At 37.0% G+C, this 16,734-nt stretch overlaps 1 protein-coding gene across 1 annotated transcript in view; it reads right to left on the bottom strand.

Annotated features, from left to right (window-relative positions):
• Positions 1 to 16,734, bottom strand: part of TSPAN32 (tetraspanin 32) — a 1,820,558-nt gene that overhangs the window by 1,187,639 nt on the left and 616,185 nt on the right. The gene's annotated exons all lie outside the window — the stretch shown is intronic.

Below are 16,734 nucleotides of genomic sequence, written 5' to 3'. Positions count from 1 at the left end.
ACATCATACAGCACACAACACATAAGCCATAACACCCACACCACAAAACACTGAAATACAACACAAAACCACAGAGACACACACACATACACTACACATATGCAGGGGGTCAAGCCCCCCACACACCCCCTACTTATATATACTCACTTAGAGATCGCACAGACAGTAAAAAAAAAAATAACACAGCCAACACACACACACTCATACCCCCACCTCCCTACCCTCCTACCCTGACCCACTCATACAAGTTACAACCACTCACACACACTCACTCACCTTAAACTGCAGACGCCATCCCAGCCCAACACTTCTGTACGATAACGAAAATGCATAAGCGCTAATTAGACATAGTCCTATTTGCAATTACACACTTTTGTTATTTAGAGGTTTTGGCTTCATGGACACGAATTGCTGAAATTCGATATTTCAGCAATTTGAGTTTATGAAATGAAACTATATATATATATATATATATATATATATATATATATATATATAGATAGATAAATGTATACTCACATATCTCTCTATCTATATATATGGGATCTGTACGGATCCCTGAATGGCAACATCACCGAAACAGATCCGGCCAGGCATACTTGCGTGAAAGTGCTTTTCACCGAAGAAGCACATTCGCGCAAGTATGCCTGTTGCGGAGATCGTACTACAGTGGGGATAAAGGAAAATTCCCTTTTCCCCACTGTAGTGAGACCTCGGAGTGAGAATAATAAAGTAGGGGGCAAAAACGTATATGTAATTTTTTTTTTTTTTTTAAACACACTTTAACAAAAGCACTTTTTTGATAAAAATGCTTTCGTTCACGTGTGTTCGGTGATTGTGGATTCGGACTATTGAACTTTCGTTCAATATTCCTAGATATTAATATATATATATATATATATATATATACACACACACACACACACACACACACACACACACACACACACACACACACACACAGACACCTAAAATATGTAACAAGCTGCCAACCCCAATGACCTCCAACTGCTCTGTTACACAATTTATAAAGCTCCTTAAGTCATACTTAATAGAAACCTGGCTATGTTCTTGCAACTCTCCTGGATAAGCATTTCCTTACATTTGCTGCGAATTATTGTACTAGAATTAGCAACTCACACCAATAGCTATTATCAACTGTATGAACTTAACTTTTTGTATCATCTCAAGTTGTAGTTACTCACTGAATGTCTCCTTCAAAAGAATTTTACTTTCCAGTATTACTTAACTGTTATTTTCCAACAATCATGTTACTAAATGATTGTTACACCTGTAATTATTGTAACTTGATCTTTATGTACTCACTTGTATGCTTGTAAACTGGGGTCTATATCACACAGTCGAAGTTTAATAACTTTGAACGCAGAATGTTCAAACCATTCTGTTTGAAGTTAAAAAAGTTTGACTATGGATAAAAAACAAACAAAAGAAAAGAAAAAAATAAACTGTTGTAAGTAGGGGGCAAGCCACCCTGCACCCCCCATGTGGGGAGCTGTGCCACCCCCCCCGCTAATTAAATATACCAACTCCGAGATCGCTCCACACTGAACAGAATGGAAATCTCCCCTTATGGAGATTTCCATTAAAACTGTCTGATAGGAACCCTGTAAACTGTAATATTTCTGTAAATGGAGATTTTTTCCCCGGTCCTCCACTGAAAACGGATCTCTGTCAAGTCAGACTTTCCTGGTCAACATATGTAAAATAAAATAAAAATACAAATAAAATAAGTGCGTCTGTGTGTATCTATCTATACATATCTATCTATATATATATATATATATATATATATATATATATATATATATATAGATATATAGATATACTTGATATGGCCAACATTTCAGAAAGTTGAAAACCATATGGCTGAGACCATATGACTGACATTCAAAATGTTGACCATACAAAAAAACTAAAAACACAACAAAATCTTACCTTCACACTCCGACCCCCACATCCCCCAGAACTTAAATATACCAACTCTGAGAGTGCAGTACAGTGCGGAAGATGGAAATCTTTCCATTCTGCACTGTTTGGAGATTCGGTTCTGCATGGTCGACATTTTGAATGTCAATCATATGGTCTCGGCCATATGGTCTTCGACATTCTGAAATGTTGACCACGTGAAGGGGACCCATATATATCTATACATATATATATATATATATATATATATATATATATATATATATATATATATATATATATATTTACACACACACACACACACATATACACACACACACACACACACACACACACACATCTGTATGTAAATATATTGCTGCCCTGAAGGAGGTTAATTCCTCAAAGAAAGTTACTTTTGGAGGGGATAAATTATCTACTAAAATTATTTCATAATGAAGTGGCAAACAGTTTATTTTTCTTTATACTTTGTTCACTGGGTTAGTCCTACTATGAATCACAGCCCAGGGTCTGTGTTGCCTCAAGGATATATTAACAAAAACAACCAACAAGTGAAAATCAAATACTCCTGTAATCACATAAAACCATTGGTAGAAGCATGTAATGATTTTATTAAAATAACTTAAAGTTTCATCCTCGTAACTCTGGTCTTCTTCAGGACTGCTTTTCACTAGTTTTTTTTTTTTTTTTTTTTTTTTTTTTTGGGATATTAAATATACCAACTCTGAGAGTGCACTACAGTGCGGAAGATGAAAAGAGACATAGAGGAGCTCTCTGAGCATGTAGCCCAGGCCGGTATGACCCTGACCTTGAGTAGCATCTTACCCTCACCAAGAATGATGCCACAGTATGAAGACAAGATGATCAATTTCAACAATTGGCTTAAGTATTGGTGTCATTCAAAGGGGATCCAGTGCCTGTCAGCCTGGGATTACATGCTCGACAAGCCATGATCCTTCGCTAGGGACGGCTTGCACCTGTCACCCCCTGGGCTTTCGGATATTGGCAAAGGCTCTTGCTTCCACCATAGTGCCTTTTTTAGCCAAGGCTCAAAAGACAAACCCACCTCCATAGGTATCACAAGGGATAAGAAACTAAGAGTAATGCTACTCAACGCCAGAAGTCTAAACCTCAAGATGAACGCACTCTAAACTCTCCTTAGCATGGAGAACATCGATATCTGTGCAGTAACAGAAACCTGGTTCAAGGCTCCCGAGAGCATCCCAGCACTACCAGGTTATACCTCATACCATGCTTTTCGGCCGCAAAACTTGGACCGAACCACAAAAGGAGGGGAAGTATCAATATTCGTCAAAGATACACACACCTCCAGGTTGGTGGCACAGCACGAAGCATCAGAGACTATCCATGTGCAACAGTGGGTAAAACTGCTTTCCAGTTTATAGCCTGCTACAGACCACCTTCCCAAACCCAGGTATCCCTCACTGGTAAGATCAGACTATAAACTAATCTCACTGGATATTCACATCCCGACCCCACCCCCTGCCCAGAAAACTGCAGTGAAAAACTTCTCTAAAGCAAATTTCACACTCCTCAAAACCGAGGTGGAATCCTTCAAAGCCCCCGAGCCTGTGGAAAATATGGCCCAGACCGCAGAATCCTTTATAAACGCATTCTATGAACACCTTCAGGAATGCATGGATCATGCAATCCCAAATAAAACCAAGACCCAATCCTCCAAAGGCAGACATCCTGTCTGGTGGACCCCAGCCAAAAACAAACTATACAATAGAAGGAGGAAGCTACTACATGATAGAGCAAAATTCCAAAAAAGGAAGGCATCTCTGATCAGTATTAGCAAAAAACTACGGGCACTCATAAAATCGTCTAAGGCCAGCTTCAAGAGAAAAATTGTAGAGGACACTAAGGATAATCACAAGGCTTTCTTTAGTTATGTTAGGAACATGGGTGGGAATTCCCAGATATGCTCAGAATTACTCCAAAATGACAAAAAATACTTCAAACCCGCAGACATTAACATCCTAGCTGACAGTTTCAGTGCAAACCTCCCCCCCCCTCCCCACCAAAAGGGCAAATATCTATCCCAGCAGAGTGCTGCCCCCCAGACATCTCAGATGCTCAGGTAAGAGCCGCCCTCTCCAAAGCAAAAAGTACAGCATCAATGGGACCAGACGGTGTCCCAGGCTGCGTCCTACATGAACTCCAAGAAGAGCTAAACCCAAACATAAAACTACTGTTCAATCTCAGCCTTACTACAGGATATGTACCCAAAGAGTGGCGTACAGCAACAGTGGTCCCTCTCCACAAAGGTGGTGCCTCAACAGATCCTGGAAACTATCACCCCCCATAAGCCTGACTAGCTTGGTCTACAAAGCTATGGAAAGGAACATCATGTACCTCATAAATAAAGATATTGGGGACCTACAGACACTGGATCCTACCCAGTTTGGCTTTGTTAAGGGCAGATCCTGCCTCTTAAACCTGGTTGATTTCTTTGAAACAGTCACCAAGGCCATTGACGAGGGGAAGGTGGTCCACACAGCCTACCTGGACCTCACAAAAGCCTTCGATACAATACCCCACTTGGGCATTATAGATAAGCTCACCAGCTTAATTATAAACCCCTATGTCAATAGATGGGTTGCAAACTGGCTCAAGGACAGAACCCACATGGTTAGAATTGCTGGAGCCATGTCAGACTCCAAACCAGTTACAAGTGGCATCCCACAAGGCTCAGTCCTGGGACCTCTCTTGTTCGGTATATATTTCTCTGAGGTGCAGGCCAACAAGGAAGGACTGTGGCTGATCAAGTTCACAGATGACTGCAAAATGGGCGTCATAATCGAGTCTCCAGCCGACACAAGCATCCTCCAAAAGGGTCTCATAGAAATAGACAACTGGTGCCAGAGCCATGGCCTCAAGCTAAACGCCAAAAAGTGTATAGTCATCCCCTTTGGCAAAAACAAAGTGCCCACAAATTACCACATAGGTGGTAATCCATTAAGTACAGAAGAAGGAATTAGGGACCTGAGGACCCAAGTTGATAGTAACCTCTCATTTGACAACCACGTGGCCAAAGTGGTTAGAAAAACATTTTATATAGCCCACCTAATCATGAAGGGATTTCAAATCTAGATCAGGGGAGGTCATCGTGCCTCTTTACTCATCCCTCATCAGACCCATAATTAAGTACAATGCCCCTTTTGGGATGTACCATAACCAGACACCTGCAGCAACTGGAAAGACCCCAAAAGTACCTCACCAAGAGGATCAAAGGGCTCAAACAGATGCCATATGCGGCCCGGTTAAAGAAACTCCAGCTGTACTCAGTGGCATACTGCCTGCTCAGAGGCGATCTGTGCCTGACGTATAAAGCCATGTCCAAACCGGAATTAATGGATATGCTGCACCTCAGAAAATCCAAATCCCATCGAGCTACGAGCTCAAGAGACTTGAACCTCAGCAATGAAATAAATAGGACATGCTGGAGGGACAGATTCATAACCCAGAGGCTCTCTTCACTCTGGAATAAAATCCCAGTCGAGGTTAGGCAGAGTCCCCTCATTGACTCTCTTCAAGAGGAATCTTGATGAGTGGATGGGAGATTGTAGGTTTACCCCGGGTATCACTTCTGTGTCACTGTTAGACAGAGGCACAGTATACTAACCTCGAAAAAGGGCATAGCAAAATTAATTTAAAATGGGTGGCAAAAGCCAAACACACTCTGGCTAGACTTATAAATGCCCTAGGGCAGATAGCCTAGTGTGAACCTATGAACCTATATTCCCCTGAGGCAGATTTAACCCTGTGCTCTGAAATTTAATTTAGTTTGGATTGCATGGATGCACACATTATTGCATTTACTGGCTAGTCCCACTAAGTCAATGGTCTCTTTACAGGGGAGACCCAAAGTAGTATTCATGCCTGGAGCATGAGGAAACTTCCCCTGATATCATTTGCTATTGGTATTTGCAGACTTGCTAGTTGCAAACATGTGCACATGCCTCAGTCCTAGCACAGTGGAAGCTGGGTGGAGGGGAATCAGTACAGGGAGTGGAAGGCAATGTCAGCTCTAAGAAAGTGTATGCAGACAAAGTAGAAGACTTGGAAGTTGCATTCTGACAGCATCTTTTTAAGATGAATGAGACAACCAAAGCAAAATGCATAGTTAACAACCCTCCAATCGGTTGGAAGATAGTAACAGGAAAAAAATTAAATTGGAAAAAGAGTAAAAGGCAGACAAAGAAAATATAAAGGCTTTAATATAAAAGAAAATGAAAAAAAAAATGAAATGGTTAATAAATACAAGTAATTAAGGAGAAAGATGATCTCTCCTAAATTAACAGAAAATGAAATAATTTGAGAATTCTTTCAATTAATGTTAATTGTACAAAAATATAACACAAAGAATATGAATGTTACAATGGTGTAACAAATGTCATGCATGCATTAATATATTAGAAGATATAAAAATCCTGACTTAGGATGAAAGTGCAAGTACAAAATCTATGGGATGGGGAAATAACATGGAATATTGAGAATGAAAAGTGTGCTGGAATAACAGTTTTATGCAGAGAGTATTAAAAATACTATAATAATAGGAAGATTAGCAAGTGCAGATTTAAGGCAGCAAGAAAATGTATACAGAATTATAGTTATTTATGCTTATGTGATCTGTAAAGAGAGGTAAAACATCAAAAAATGTTGGATTTTGTTAGTATAAATATCCATATTATAACTGCAGGTGATTTTAATTGTGATTTAAGGGGTAATAAAAAGAAAATAGGAAATGATGTAAAGAAAATATTTGAAGTAACACAATGTGGAAAATTGGTTATATGGAAGAGGTGTTTTAAAAACTGAAATTGGTTACTTTACAGTTTCAGAAGGTACAGGTATGAAGGAAGATGAAATGATTCCAACAGGGTTTTCAGATTTAGTCATATGGATGGAAATAAATCATAATAAAGAACAGAAATATAGAAAAATGTATAAAACTAATAAATGAAAAGGAATGGAATGATAAAGGAAAGGAAATAATTATCCAATTATGTGAAACCATTTTATAATTGTTGGTCTGAATGATGGACTAACTTTAAAAGTAAATATAAAGACAATTATTTATACTGGCAAGAAAATAACAGGAATATGTATAAATATTTAGAGAAGCATTGGGGAATTTGGAAAATAAGAGAGAATATTATGAAGAGAGAGAAAATTCTAAAAGAAATCAAGTTAAAATTAAAGAATCATTATTTAAACAAAGGTATTTTTTACAAGGGAAAAAGAAGCATCACCATATTTAAATAAGGTAGTAAAGAAAGATAGTGTGATGAGAGAAATGAAAGTTAAATAAAGGAGCTTAAAGAAAAGTCAATAATAAAATTATGGAAATTGTTATAAGCTATGTAGAAGAAATGTTTAAAAAGAAAACAGACAAAATGAAAGAATATGGAAGGTAAAAAACAGAAAAAATTAGTAGAGAATTTGAAAAATAAATTACACTATACAAACTAGAAAATGGTTAAAACATTTAAACCTGTGGCTAGGCTGTATAGAATTAGATTTGAAATATATAAAAAATCTAGAAGACTGCAGATGTTTAATATGTGTTTAATGAATGGCTAAATAAATTTATAAATCAAAAAATTAAGTATTATAATATTAACATTTGTATGGAAAAAGGAGAAAAAGAAATAAAAATGGAGACCAACATCACTAAATGATACACATTCTAAGATATTTGTGAAAATAATACAGAAAAGATTTGAAAATAAGATGCAATATATAAAGGAGGAAAACATATATGGAATTAAAGGAAAAGGATGTCAAGACTTATTAAAAATTGTAACAGAAATAGTTGATATAAATAAAAAAGAAGAGCGAAAACTTATGGTAGGTGGTAAAGGATTTGATTTAATACAACTTGATATTTTATGGGATATGATGGACTTGTATAACATCAGTAAAAATGTAAAAAAGTTATTTATACAGGATACACCAACAAAAAGTTAACAGTTGTAGTAAATGGTTGATTAAGCATAGAAATAGATATGGACAATGGTATAAGACAAGCATGGCCTATGAAAAGTATTTTATTTGCTTTAGTTATGAATACAATAGTTACAGAAATTAATCAAAAGTAAAGAATGCAAATTATAATATACATTTTGGTACTGAAATTCCAGTCATGATGTCATATGCAGATAATATAAGTATTACAACTAAAATTAGGGGATGGATGAGAGAAGTTATTAGGTGGAATGCTTAAAGGAAATAGGTATGAACTTAAAAAGAAAATTAAAGGAACAGGAGATATTAAATAGATGTTATCTGTTTTAAGCATACATTTTGATAATAATAGTAATAGGAAGGGCTGGGACATTTTTTAATGAATTAAAAGTAATTTGTATATTATGGAAAACATATAGATTAACTTTTAAGAAAAAAGTGAGGTTGATTATGTCAGTACTTAGTAGGTTAAGTTATTATATTTATCAAGTGTTAAGTTATTATATTTATCAAGTGTTATTAGGATTCCCGGAATGTATGAAAAGATTTTGTTAAATAATTTTCTCTTTTATATGGAGACCCAGATTAAACCCCATTAAAAAGAGGTACATTGTAAATGAATAAAGAAAGAGGAGGTTTGGGATTGGTTAATCCAACAGTCTATGCTGCATCGTTACATTTATGCAAGGTTTTGAAATGTTTAAAAGGAAAAGTGGAGTATTCAGTAATAAGAATACTTATACAAGACTGGGGAATTATGGGAAACAATAAGAAATAATAAAAGACTAGGAAAAATGCCATAATGAAGAAATATAGAATTATCAATAAAAATTAAGTATCTGGATGAAAAAGACTGTTGAAGTGGAAAAAATAGAAAAATATGGTACAAAAACTTTATGAAAAAGTTTTATTATTTTAATCCTTGGGAAAATATTCAAAAAGCAAGGATCAGAGCAAAAACAGAAACAAATGGTGTAGTAATCATGTTGAATGTCAAGATTTTTTTTGTGGAGATTGGGAATAAAACATTACCAGTACAAGCAAATATGCCTTACAAAAAGTAAAATTAAAGAATTTGTTTGTATTTTGGTGAAGAAGAAGAAACAAAAGAACATCTGTTTTTGAATTGTGAAAGAGTTAAAAATTATGGAATAGATAATGCAGAGAAATGTTTTGGGATATATAACAACAAAGAGTATAAATATGGATAGAATTGAGTTGAAGTATTATTTTATTTTATTTTACATTTGTTGACCGGGATAGTCCGGTTGGATACATGTCTGATTTCAGTGGAGGCCTGGGGATAAAAGCTGCAAAACACAATATACAGAGAATACATATAGCAGATATTTATTAGATATAGGTAACAGACACAGACCAAACAAGCAGTTTATACATGTAGTAGAAACTTAATACATGCAGTTTACAGACACAGATCATGCTAGCACTTTATACAAATAATTATTTTTACATTAGAGTGATCAGTTGAATAACAACAATTGTGAATGATGCACTTGAATTTAGATAAGGTATTAGTCAAGGTTTAGAGCAGGGGCATAACCAGTGTGTTTTAAAGCATTTTGTGAGATTATTTTTCATAAGGGTTAGAGAGGATTCTAGAGTCAGGTCTGCCAGGAATAAGTTTCATATTTTACCAACAGATTTGGAAAACAGAGAGTCCCTGGCTGAGTTCTTGAATTTGAGTGCTTGAACCAGGAGTTTATTGGATGGGTGGAGTGGCCGGTTGTTACTGTAGGTGCTGATGATGCTTTTTTTTACTTGCAGGAGTAGTTTCAGGTTGGTACAGGACTTTATGTGCCACTATGAGCTGGATGAACTGCAGTAGGCTAGGCAGTTCAAGCCACCCTAGAAGATTTAGGTTAAGACAGTTGTGTGTCCTGTATACTGTGCCAGTAGCAAATCTGGCAATGTGGTTATAACAGCAGGATAGTTTAAGTACATTTTTGTTCAAATTGGTGAATAAAGGCGAGGTATTGAGAAGGGTAGAGAGTAGATGGGATCTGGCAATAGCAGTTCTAGCAGGTGGTGTAAGGAAGGACCTGATTTTATAAAGGGAGCCAAGATTTTTATTGATGGTTTTGATGGTTTGATTGATGTGCATATCGAACTTAAGGTTATTATGTACTATGACACCCAAACGTTTGGTTTGGGCTTCCCTTGAGATAATAGTGCCATCATTCATTGTTATGGTGAAGAAAGGTGGGGAGGACCTATGAGTGGGGGAGAAAAGAAGTAGCTTAGTTTTGTTAGGATTTAAGACCAGATGGTGATTAGAGAACCAGTCCTCAATGGTGTTGAAAGTATTTTGTGGTAATGTGAGTAGACTAGATGGGGAGGTGGCAGTACAGATCAAGGAGTTGTCATCTGCATATTGAATGCAGGTAATATTTGGGATGGCCACATGGAAGTCACTGATAAAGACAGAGAAGGTGTAGAGAAGGTGTCCTAGTATAGAACCCTGGGGGACCACGAGTGATGGGTAGATGGGATGATAGTTTGTCCTTCCATAGGACTGCCTGTAGCCTACCAAGCAGGTAAGATTTAAACCTTTGGAGAGCATGGTTATCTAAGGAGATGGCCTTTAGAGTATGGATAAGTAGTTGGTGGTTGACCATATCAAAGGCCTAGGAAAGATCAAGAAATAGTGCTGAGGAGAGTTTGTTATTATTCCATTTGTGGTTCATAGCATTACAGAAAGAGAGGAGGGCTGATGTGGTACTTTGGTATGGTTGAAAGCCATGTTGAGAGTCTGCCACTAGTGTGTTATGCATAAGATACTGCACGAGTTGTTTATGGACACACTTCTACATGATTTTAGCTAATGGTGACAGAATAGCTATGGGTCTGAAGTTAGACAGTTCAGTGGAGCTGCCACCTTTATGGAGAGGTATGACATGGGATATTTTCCAGACTGAGGGAATGGTAGCTTTGGATATAGCCGTGTTAATCAAGATAGAGTTAGGGTATGCTATGGAGTCAGCAGCTTTTTGTAAATACTCAGCAGGGAGGAGGCTGGCCACTAGAGTGGTAGGTCTTAATTAGGGCCTGGATAAATGGAGTAGGAACAGGTTGAATACTAAAGGAAATTGGGTACTGGGTATAGCAGCATTTAAATTGGAGCAGCTGGAAGTGAGTTGGCTGGCTAGAGACTGGATAATATCTGTGAAGAAGCTATTGAAGGTATTTCCTTTATTATCCGGGGAATTTGTGTTTAGAGGTGGGTATAGAGTGGTAATTGGCCTAGGTGGAGAAGTTTGTTTATACCTGCCCAAAACATTTGAGGTTGGTTTTGGTGTTTCTGTTGCAGATGGCAGTAGAAGTTCTTTTTTATCTAGAGTTATAGATTTTTTAGTTTCATTCCTTAGTTGTCTATATCTAAGTTGATCAAGTGGAGCTTTTGTTGCATGCCAGGTGGCCCATGCTTTGTTTCTTAGTGCGAGTTTAGATTTAGGAGCTTTAGAGAGCTATGGTGCAATTTTAATTTTGGTTCTGATAGAGTGGACTGGACCATGAAAGTCAAGGATAGCAAGGAATTTGATGTTAAAGTAAGCTACCACTTCTTCCAGAGGAAGGTGTTTCAGGACAAACCAATTGCATACCCTAAGTTCATTTTGGAAATTGGTGAGGTTAAAATTCTTATTATTTCTTATTGTTTTAATGGTGGGCTGGTATGTGTTGTCTGCCTTGAGCCTAATGACATAGGTAAGACAGTGGTTACTTAGGTCATCAGGCAGAATTCATGACTTGTACATTTGAGGATGGCCATTGGTAAGTATCCAGTCTAGGGTGCTTTCTTTGTTATTGGGTTTACCGATTCTGGTGGGGGAGGATATGACCTGTGTAAACCCATAAAGGTTTACATGGGTTGTAGAAGATTCAGAGGAACAGGCATTCCAATCAATGTTGAAATCTCAGAGAACAATGGTTTCTTGGGGGTAGTTCCTGGATAACCAATATAGGATGGCTTTGAGGGTATCTGTGTTCATACCCGGGGGAATGTAAACACAGACAATGTTTATACTTTTACTTTTGTTAATTTGTAGTTTGGTAATAAGAATTTCTGCATTATTAACCTGGGGTGGTTGTTGGGTGTTTGTAGAGACAGTTAGGCTGGACTTGTAAAGTACGACTACCCTGCCCCCTTTCTTAGTGGTTCGGTCTAATCTAAATATATTATACCCTGGTAGCAGTACCTCATCATCCTTAGCTGGTTTTATCCACATTTCTGTAAGGCATAATATATCCGGAGAATGGACTGCTAAGAGGGCGTGCAGGAGATGGACTTTATTGTTTATGCTCCTGATGTTTAGATGGCAGGCCAGGAATGAGTTGGCGGGTCTATCTGACAGAGCTATGTTAGTAGAATCTTTATTCTGAAACCATAAGTAAAAAAAGAAAGCAAAATATTGATAAAATATATTCTGTGTTATATGGGTGATATGTAATGAAAGAATTAATGAAATGATGTTTAATAGAAAATGGATATTGTCATTGGTATTGAAAAAAAAGATTAGATTATGGTTTTGGAAAAAGGAGTGGGGTCAAAGTAAGAAACAATTAAGTTTGTATATTACTTAGGAGCATAGAAATAAGAAAATGTAAAATCATTGTAAATACTTCCATAAATGTGTATATATGTAAATATATAGATATATGCGTATCATGTAAAAAAGATAAAAAAAATAAAGGACCCTTATTTTTCAATTTGTACAATGGGATCTTTTGCATCCAACTGAGCTGCCATCACCTCAGGTAGATACAGCCTTGGTTTAACATCTCATCTGAAGGATGACACATGTAGGAGTGCAGCACCCTTCTTATGTTGTGCTACAGTGTCAGTATTAAAAAACATAATATTACTACCTGATGTGGGACTAGAACCCAAGGCCTTCTGCACTAAACCATTACATTCTGTGGTTAGCGGTCTCTCCATCTGTACAATATGCTAATGAAGTCTGAAGGAGGTGCATATGCTAATTAGGTAGGTGCTCGTGCTCTCCCCCCAGAACCATCTCAGGAAAGGTATTGATGCACAGAGAGTTTCAAAGAATTGCTCAGCCAGGTAAATTAGCATCGCTGTTCTTTCCACATCTTGGCAGTGAATACATCATGGCAGAGGCAAGTGCTGGGGAGTTTATGGTGATGAAGGGTTAGAAAGTTTGTGTATGAGTCTATACAAGGGGTTGCATGTAGGAGAATATGTTTCAGTGTCTTTTCTTTCTGTAATCTGGCAGGTGGTGCGTTTATGTAAATGGATCGATGGATGAGCATGTGAGTGAGATCAAGTAGGTAGTAGGCTGTGTGTGTCTGAGAAAGACAGACAGGGCTGGGATGGCTGTGATAATGCCACAAACCCCCTGACTAATGAGCAGAGTCTGTAACACTGGGTGGGTGACCGGTAGCCCCCCAGGGACAACTCTATACTCATGCCTGATCAGCATTGCAGGGATTGAGGGGGTTGTGAGGGAAACACTAGACACCAGTGATACTAAATACTGCATGCTTTAAAGGCACATAATGAAAAAAAGTGCAGGGAACCATTAGATTTCAGAGATGACTGGCATGCAGTAAACCAGCTTCAAACCCTATACCCTGTAATAGAGGATACTAGTCCTTTGTGCAGTCACTAAATACTAGTTAATTATTTTGCAAATAGTTAAATAAAAAAATTGGGGGGAGTTGTTCTGTGCACCCTTGACCCAAGAATCTAGTACATTAGGCCACTGTACTAACCGAGATGTTAGTGTAATAGATTTATATATATTTATACATGTGTCTATTTCACACACCTGAAATACCATATAACTGCCTTTTAAATAACTGAGACAACAAACCTAACAAATCAAAAGACTGACCGCCCAGAACACTGACATTTCACTCCAGGTAAGTAACTGCTTGGCCAACTTATAGAAGGATTAAAACCAAAGCAAACTAAACCCACCCATGTGGGAGGCTGTGCCCCCTGCACCCTCAACTTAATATACCAACTCAGAGATTGCACTACAGCAGGAGTAAGGGGCAAAGTTCACCATGGTGGCCAAGCAGTTACTTAACTGGAGTGAAATGTCGGTGTTCTGGTATTATGGATTTTCGGCTTTGTCGTCTCAGTACTTTAAAAGTTGGTTAAGTGAGATTTCAGTCTACTGAAGCAGACCCATATATATATCTATATATATATATATATATACACACACACACACACACACACACACACACACACACAGATCTATGGAGGATATTAAGCATTATGCAATGACAAATGTGATGTATAAAAAAAGACTACAAAAATTAAGAAATTGGATTGGAAGGCCTTGATTATGGCTATTAATAGTAAGATACAAGCAATGAAGATGTCTATTTCCTTGAGTGTTATATACTGGTCAGATGCATATGCATTTTTTTCTTTTATAAAACAGAGGAAAAGTCAAGGATGACAATTAATAAAGGTCAAACAAATTTCAATGGAAGGAGAACATGACCAGAGTTAAGTGGGATAAGTTAGCACTTCCCATACAGCAAGGTGGTTTAGGATGACTTGATTTTCAAGGATACTTCAAAGCTATGCAATTAAGGTAAATTATGCATAACTCAAAAATAACACTGTAAATTAAAATGGAAAGAGTGGATGATAAAATGGGATGGTAAAGAGATAAACAGCAATTCTGATATTTGTCCCAAAGGAAAACTATAACAGCCATACACATTATATTCAGAATGTTTCAGGGAGTAGTACAAGAGCTAAGGCATTGTGGTAATAGAAAAAAAAATAGCAATAATGAAGTTTGCAAGTAGGGGTATAAAAAACTGGCAAGAAGGGCTTGCAGTTTGCTGGAGAAAATAAGCAAAAGAATCAATTTACTGGGAGCAGATAAGTCATGAATAATGTTGCAATAAAGTCTTATGAGGCTAAGTGGGAGTTTGGACTGCAGGCATACCTATCAACCTGGAATCATCAAAAATCTGTAAAAAGGCCCAAAAATATATGCACAACTGGCTGAAAATCTGAAACCTGATTAACATAAAATTTGAATACATAATTATGTAACCACACCCATGCCAATGGAATTGTGGGATATGATTCAAAATGCAAATTTAGAAAGAGATAAAATGTTAAACACAAAATATAAACAGATTCCCACAGGAACAAGATGCACTAAAAACAGTAACTTAAATCTCACACCTGCCTCTTGACATCCACTGATTGCAAGGATAAACATGCTTCTTTTCTGCCTAGTGTACATTAAATCATTTTCCAAAAATACTTTGTTGTCCCAAATTTTAATCTTTTTCTCTTTATCCACATTTTTGTCAGGAGCAGCCCTTTCTGCCGGTATGTCTGCATCTTTATTAATATAGGTCTTGGCTGCTTTCTCATGACCAGGTTTGTAGTATACACAAAATAAAGAAATCCTGATGTGAAATACCAGTCTAGTTGTTTATTTGTACTTTCATAAAATTAATGCAGTCTATTCTTTCTCTAGTCTATTCTGTTTCCTCAAAAAAGAAGACCCTATGAAACTTTTCTGGTGGAAGACTCCCTGAACTACCCTTTCACTAGTACCCACAGGGATTGTGAGACATTTGCGTGGTGCAACCTGTAGACTTATCCCAGGGGAAATGTAAACCACAGCATCTAAAAGATGGGTTTAGCATTGCATGGAAACTAGCAGGTAAATAAACTGATGTATTCGCTCATAAGGCATCACTGTATTTAATGACCAATGTGGTGATATGCAAATCTTCTACTGATTCTAGATAGGATTCAACCAACTAAACTGGGTGACATATCTTGGGTCATACAGATCAAAATGAGCAGGGTCTGTTACAGTAGTTTAAAAGTAATTTAAATCTACATACAGATGTAGGTCAGTACACATTATGGAACCTGGATTACTAGCTTAATGATGCCCAAACAAGTGCTACTTCTTTTCTGACAGCAATACTCATTCCAAGTCTCACATCAGATACATTCTGTAAAACACCAGCTGATAGTCAAGTGCAGCCAAGACTGTTCACTTTTCAAGATAAAATATAACCTTATGTAGGATAACAAAAGATGAATAAAAATAAAAGTTCCTCAGTGTATAAATTTGCAAAGGACTGAAGCAAAAAGAGCAGATACGAGCAGCCATGTTTTCTACAGTCCATCATAAAGTGACACGCAGTGTATATTATGTTTTACACACACACACACACACACACACACACACACACACACATATATATATATATATATATATATATATATATATAAAATTTAACAAAATTTATTTCAAAATTCTACAATCACACAGAGTTTGAGATGTCCTGTATCAAATGAAAAAAAACTGCAGACAAAATTTTTGCTTTGCAGCACTGGAAAATCACTTAACTTGTTTACAACCTTTACTTTAAAACTTTTTCTGATAAACATAGTGATCCAGAAACAAAGTGTGGTACATTTGTAGCAGGCAGATCATTATATGTAGTTTATATACATTAACACAAAATTTAAAGTAAATTTGCTGCATGCCCCTGAAAATCTTAACACACCACTGGACAGACAATGTAATAGTCAAAACAAGTACCTGGTAAAAACAGATCAACACTTTGTACAAAACAATGTAATTTGTAAGCCAGACTGAGTCACACCGTAAAGGACATAACAGGCTTAACTACTGAATGAAAGGACTAAGACACAGAGACAAAATGACCTACCTGGATGTAATAAGTTAGCTCATAAAAACTTCCAGCTGGAAAAAAAATCTTAGCATCCATGCCATCCAACCATCT

The sequence above is a fragment of the Protopterus annectens genome, chromosome 9.part0, assembly GCF_019279795.1.
Source record: "Protopterus annectens isolate FY-2018-M chromosome 9.part0, PAN1.0, whole genome shotgun sequence".
NCBI lineage: Eukaryota > Metazoa > Chordata > Ceratodontiformes > Protopteridae > Protopterus > Protopterus annectens.
Note: the sequence above shows the minus strand (reverse complement) of the source record. Positions and strands in the feature narration are given on the sequence as shown.